A 6,000-nucleotide genomic window follows, 5' to 3' on the forward strand; every position below is an offset into this window, starting at 1 on the left:
GACGGAGCAGGGAGTTGACCTGGGAACCCTGTCAGAATCTGAGACGAGCCTGGCCAGAGAGGGGGACAGGCCCTGAAAGGCAACAGGCTCAAAAGCCTGTAAGCGAAACACTGAGATTCATCAAGGGATGTTAGGGGCAGAGAAAGAGAGGCCTGGGTAGCAGATGAAGAAGTACACCATGCATAAAGAGCAAAAACCCTGAGGTCAGAATCCAGGGCCCCCCCTTAGCTCCAGGACTGGTTTTTGTAGACTAGTGTGAAGATCTGAACCTGCCATGGGACAACCTCTCCAAGGACATGTTTTTGTTATGCCCAGCTCGTGGGGACCCCCAAAAGACGATTACGGAGACTGAATCCTATATGTAAAAAAGCAAAGAGCCTTTATTTCAAGCTTGGTCTCTCTGTCTGTGGTGTGAGCAGAGAGCCCCTAGCCCAGGCAGGGTGGGGTTTTTATCATAGCAGAGGTTGGGGTGAGGGGATTTCTAGGATTCAGGACCCTAATTGACTGACATTTGTCTAGGGGTGCTGAGAATGTTTAGAATGTCAGGTACTTCCCCTTAGATGCAGGCCCTCCCTGGGTGGGGTCAGCTTATGGCTTTTCCTGGATCTGGGTGTGGCCTGCCAGTAAGCCTGTCACAGAAGCTGTGTCTGGGCCTCTAAGCCTGTCATGACAGCTGTGTGGTCAAGCTGTTTTGGCCCCGTCCCCCACAATCCCCCCTTCACAAGTACCAATGACAGGACTCAACCATGAGTCCTGTTTGTCTAGGGGTTTAAGGGTATTGGGACCTAAGAACCATCAGCTAACAGATTTTTCTGTCCATATCTCACAGCCACATCTTTGTTAATTGCTTCCACCACCTGAGGTAGTTCTCGACCTATGGCATCAGGCAGGGTTCTCCAGGGCAGCAGAACCAGAAGGGTGGGTATATATATATATTAGAAGAGGCCCACAGTCTGCCATCTGTAGGTGAGTGGCATAATTCACCAAGTTCCAAGGACCTGAGAACTGGGAGTGCTGATGTTCAAGGATGGGAAAATGTGGATGTTCCAGCGCAAACACAATGAACAAACTTATACTTTGTCTAACTTGTCAACGTGACAACATCTAGAATCGCCTGGTGGTTTAGAAGATCTGGAAGTTGGGTGTGTATGTGGATGTGTGTGTATGAGTGTGTGTGCACTCACCCGTGGAAGATTGTCTTGATGGGGTTAATTGAGGTGGGAAGACCTGCCTCTGTGGGTGAGCCATTCCATGGTGGAGGCCCTGGATCGTGTACCCGGAGAAAGAGAGCTGAGCAAGCAGCAGCATGCCTTCGTCCCCCTCTACTCCCTGATTGTATCTGCTGTACCACTGTCTTGAACTGTCAGCTGAAACAGACCCTTTCTCCCTTGAGCTTATTTTGTCTGGATATTTTATCACAGCAACAAGAAAAGGAGCAAAGACATCCTTCCTCTACCCTTTAGTTTGACTCAGGACTTACTTCAAGGGATGTTTCCTCCTATGCTAGTAAGGGCGGGTCTTTTTAAACGGGTGTACTGATCTGCTAATCTCTTCTAGACATACCCCAAAGTAGTGTTTTACCAGCTACCTGGATGTCCCTTGTGCTCTCAACCTGACACAGAAACTATATCATAACTAAGTCACTCCCCCTCTGCTAACTTGGGGCTCATATTTGATTTCATCTCTTTAGTCCCGCTTGATCTCCAAATAAAAACATTGGAAAGTCATAGTTCCACCCCATATGGCACGTTTATATTGCATGCAATCAAAAATAAATTCATCCTTCCTGGAAGAGAGGGTAAAGTCCTTGAGTGATATCTACTGTTTTCCAGGTACTTTCGTGAAATATTAACAGTATTTGAATACTGACATAAGAGTCAATTTGATCTTAAATTATATAGCAGGGGAATGGAAGAAGAAAGAAAGGCAAAGATATTTGATATAAATACAATATAGATGTTCATACACACAAACATAGTCATAAGAAAACAGGGAGAAATATATGAAAATTATAGTTCTTATTTTTGTAACAGGTCACATGGTCACGGCTGGTGGGCTTCTTTTAGATTTATTTTTATTGTCTGTGTATGAGTGTTTTCCCTGAAAATATGTATGTGTACTTCATGCATGCCTGGTGCCCAGAGAGGCCAGAAGAGGATGCTGGATCCCCTGGAACTGGAGTTGTGGATGGTTGTGAGCTGCGTAGGAACCAAATCTAGGTCCTCTGCAACAGCTGAGCTCGCTCTCCAGCTCCCACAGCTGGCGTTTATAACTACCTCCCCTTGCTCATCCCTGAAAGTCTGAGAAATTAGTCGTCTTTGGGTCTTTGTTGCCCTTAATCATAGGGCATGGCCATACTAAGAGACACCCTTGGGGACCACCAGTATTCCCCCAAACTAGTCTTCCTAGCTCTGCTATTGAGTCGTACTCCAATTTTGTATTGGTGAGCTAGAATAAACATTCTAAATGTAATCCTAAGTTCTCTCCTTAGCACACCGATACAAAGGCTTGGTAAAGCCAAAGTGGCCACGTTGTATCTTAACTTCTGACTAAATGGAATTGCTGAGTCTCTGGTTGAAGCACTCACTCTCTGGAAACAAGAGACACCTGGGACAGCAGAGCATGAAGTTCTAGAAATTTTGCTCCTTAATCAGTAGGTGGACAGTGACTTGGGCCATTAAAACCTCTACTACATGTTGGCTAATCTAGATCGAATATACAGCTTTCTAAGAACCTTTTCCCAGCTCCACAAAATATTTTCCCCTAGCTGGCATTGAAACCAAATCCTCAAAAGTGACTCTGGCTGCTTCAGGCTGGTGGGAAACAGAAAAGCTAGTGAATTACATGAGCGTGGGCCCCACTGCCACGGTTTTGCCAGGAAGTGAGCCCTATTGCCAGAAGCAATGCTCTGTAGGATGGTGGGTGAGGCACTTTGTAAGTGCACTGTGGGCAGGCAAAGCAAATCAGCAGCCAGAGGAAGTGTCTATTCTGATAAGGACAAAACACTGGTTGTTCATGATGCAAGTAGTCCAATGCAATCACCTGGTCACCAAGGAGCTACGTGACTAAGCTGTTTTCCTCCGGCCAATTCCTATCCATATCTAAGGACTCAAGGTGGCTGTCACTGTCTTCAGGAAGACTACCTGACCACTTAGATGTACAGACAGTATGCGCTGTGCTTTGGGCCAGACACTGGAAAGGCAAAGATACATAAGTTACAGTCCTGAGTCTAGGCAAAAGGGCTCTGTAGGACACACTGTGATAGACCACAGGGTTCCATGGAAACACACAGGAGAACCCAGCCCAGATGGAGGACCAAAGATGACACTGAGTTAGACAGGAGAGGGAACAGAGAAGGAGAAAATGTTTGTATTAAGAGTTACTGGGAAGAAGAACTGTATCATAGTTGGGCCGCTGCAGACTGTTTGGCATGAACTCAAAAGATAAAGTGAGATATGGTGAAAGAGAAGGCTGGACCCCTTTATATGCAAGCTTGCAACAAATAATCTTCCATTTTCATGGTTTTGAGCTTTTATCTTGAAGACACTAGGGAGATTCTAAAGGACTTTGAAAAGGGGAGAATGGGCTCAAAACTGGGGTTTAAATAAGGGTAACACTGGCCCAAGGGTGGGGTGATATGTGTGTATGCAGGGGTGGGCGTGGTGCTTAGAAAGAAAATGGCCCCCAAAGGGAGCGGCACTATTAGGAGGTATGGCTTTATTGGAGTAGGTATGGCCTTGTTGGAGGAAGTTCGTTATTGTGGAGGCAGGCTCAGTGTTTCAGACCACTTCCTGTTGCCTGCAAGATGTAAGACTCTCAGCTCCTTCTCCAGCACCATGTCTGCCTGCATGTTACCATGTCCCACCATGATGATAATGGACTGAATCTCTGAACTGTAAGCAAGCCACCCCAAATAAATGTTTTCCTTTATAAGAGTTGCCATGCAAATGGATGGAACTAGAAAATACCATCCTGAGTGAGGTAACCCAAACCCAGAAGGACAAACATGGTATGTACTCACTCATAAGTGGATTCTAGATATAAAGCAAAGAACAATCTGACTGCAGCCCACAGAACCAGGGAGGCTACACAGCACGGGGGGACCCTAGGATGTCTGTGGCTTATAATAAGTTTTGGTTTTACTAAATTACTGGGCAAGCCTCAATGAAACATTTCACTATTAGGATAAGAATTTATACTGTATCCAGCTGATAATAGAAAAATAAATAAAAAAATGGTTTTCTATTAAAAAAGAAAGAAAAGAGTTGCCATGGTCATGGTGTCTCTTCACAGCAATAGGAGCCCTAACTAAGACAGTGGGTATCCCATGCTTGTGGCCCCAGCCCTTAAGAAGTGGAGGCAGGAGAATGGGAATTAAAGGTAATCTTCAGCCATAAGTAAGTGTGAGGCTAGCCTGGGCTATCTCAGCAAACAAAGAAATAAAAAAACTCAGACTAACTCTGAGCTGAGTGTGGTAGTGCATATCTGTAGTGCCAATGGCGAGGAAGCTGAAGCAGGAGGATTGCCACAGGTTTGAGGCCAGTCATCACCACGTAACAAGACCCAGTCTTAAAACAAAAACAAAAGGGGTTGAAGAGATGGCTCCGTGGTTAAGAGCACTGACTGCTCTTACAGAGGACCTGAGTTCAGTTCCCAGCACCCACATGGATGTTCACAGCTGTCTATAGTGCCAGCTCCAGGGACCCAACACCCCCTCTGGTCTCTACTGGCACTGCACACACACGTGCACAGACATGCATGCAAGCAAAACACCTGCACATACAAAATAAACAAATCTTAAACAAAACAAAAACCATAACTCTGGTTGTGTTGGTTGTCTTACTCTTTGGCTCTTTGTGGAACCCACCACCCAGCTCCCAAATAAATCACACGGAGTCTTAGTCTTATACATGCCCAGCCTTAGCTTGGCTTGTTTCTAGCCAGCCTTTCTTAACTTAAATTATCCCATCTACATTTTGCCTCTGGACTTTTATCTTTCTCTATTCTATGCACCTTTCTTTACTCCATGGCTTGCTGTGTAGCTGGGTGGCTGGTCCCTGGTGTCCTCTCTCCTTCTCCTTCTTTTCTTGCTCCTTCATCTTCTCCTCCCAGATTTCTTCTCCTATTTATTCTCTCTACCCACCAGCCCTGCCTATCCTTTTCCTGTCTTGCTCTTGGCTGTTCAGTTCTTTATTAGACCATTCAGGTGTTTTAGACAGGCACAGTAACACAGCTTCACAGAGTTAAACAAATATAACATAAAAGAATGCAACACATCTTTGCATCATTAAACAAATGTTCCACAGTATAAACAAATGTAACTCATCTTTTTTTTAAATTTATTTTATTTTATGTGTATTAGCGGCAGACCCCTGGAACTGGAGTTACAGACAGTTGTGAGATGCCATGTGGCTGCTGGGAATTGAACCTGGGTCCTCTGGAAGAGCCGTCAGAGCTCTTAGCCACTGAGCCATCTCTCCAGCCCCAAATGTAATGTATCTTAAACTAATATTCCACAACACTCTGGCTTCAGTGAGAAGGATAAATTAAGAGTTAGACAGGAATCAGAAGTGCTGGTGGAGCCCAGATGTCCTAAATCAAGATTGACTTGATACTCAGGGCAGGAAAATGGGAAGATTCAGGAGGTATCAGATAACTGGAATTGCTAGAACTGATCAAAAATTCATTCTGACTTCTGACTTTGACACTTGGAAGAATAGTTGTATTATACAGCAAGATGGAGAACCCCAAGGAAGCTGTATTTGAGACAAAATATTAGTTTTAGATAAGTTGAATTCCAAGTTCCTAGGGGTCTAGGGGATGAAGAACTCAGTGCAACAGCACTTATATAGTGTGTGCAGGGCCATCATCAATCTCCAGCAACACACACACACACACACACACACACACACACACACACACACACACCCCAGGAAGGAAAATTTGATATGGCCCATCTCGTGGAAGAACCTAGAAGATGATGCGTTAGGTAAAACAAGC

The sequence above is a fragment of the Peromyscus californicus genome, unplaced genomic scaffold (assembly GCF_007827085.1).
Source record: "Peromyscus californicus insignis strain IS unplaced genomic scaffold, ASM782708v3 Scaffold_14__1_contigs__length_90479793_seg_2, whole genome shotgun sequence".
Taxonomy (NCBI): domain Eukaryota; kingdom Metazoa; phylum Chordata; class Mammalia; order Rodentia; family Cricetidae; genus Peromyscus; species Peromyscus californicus.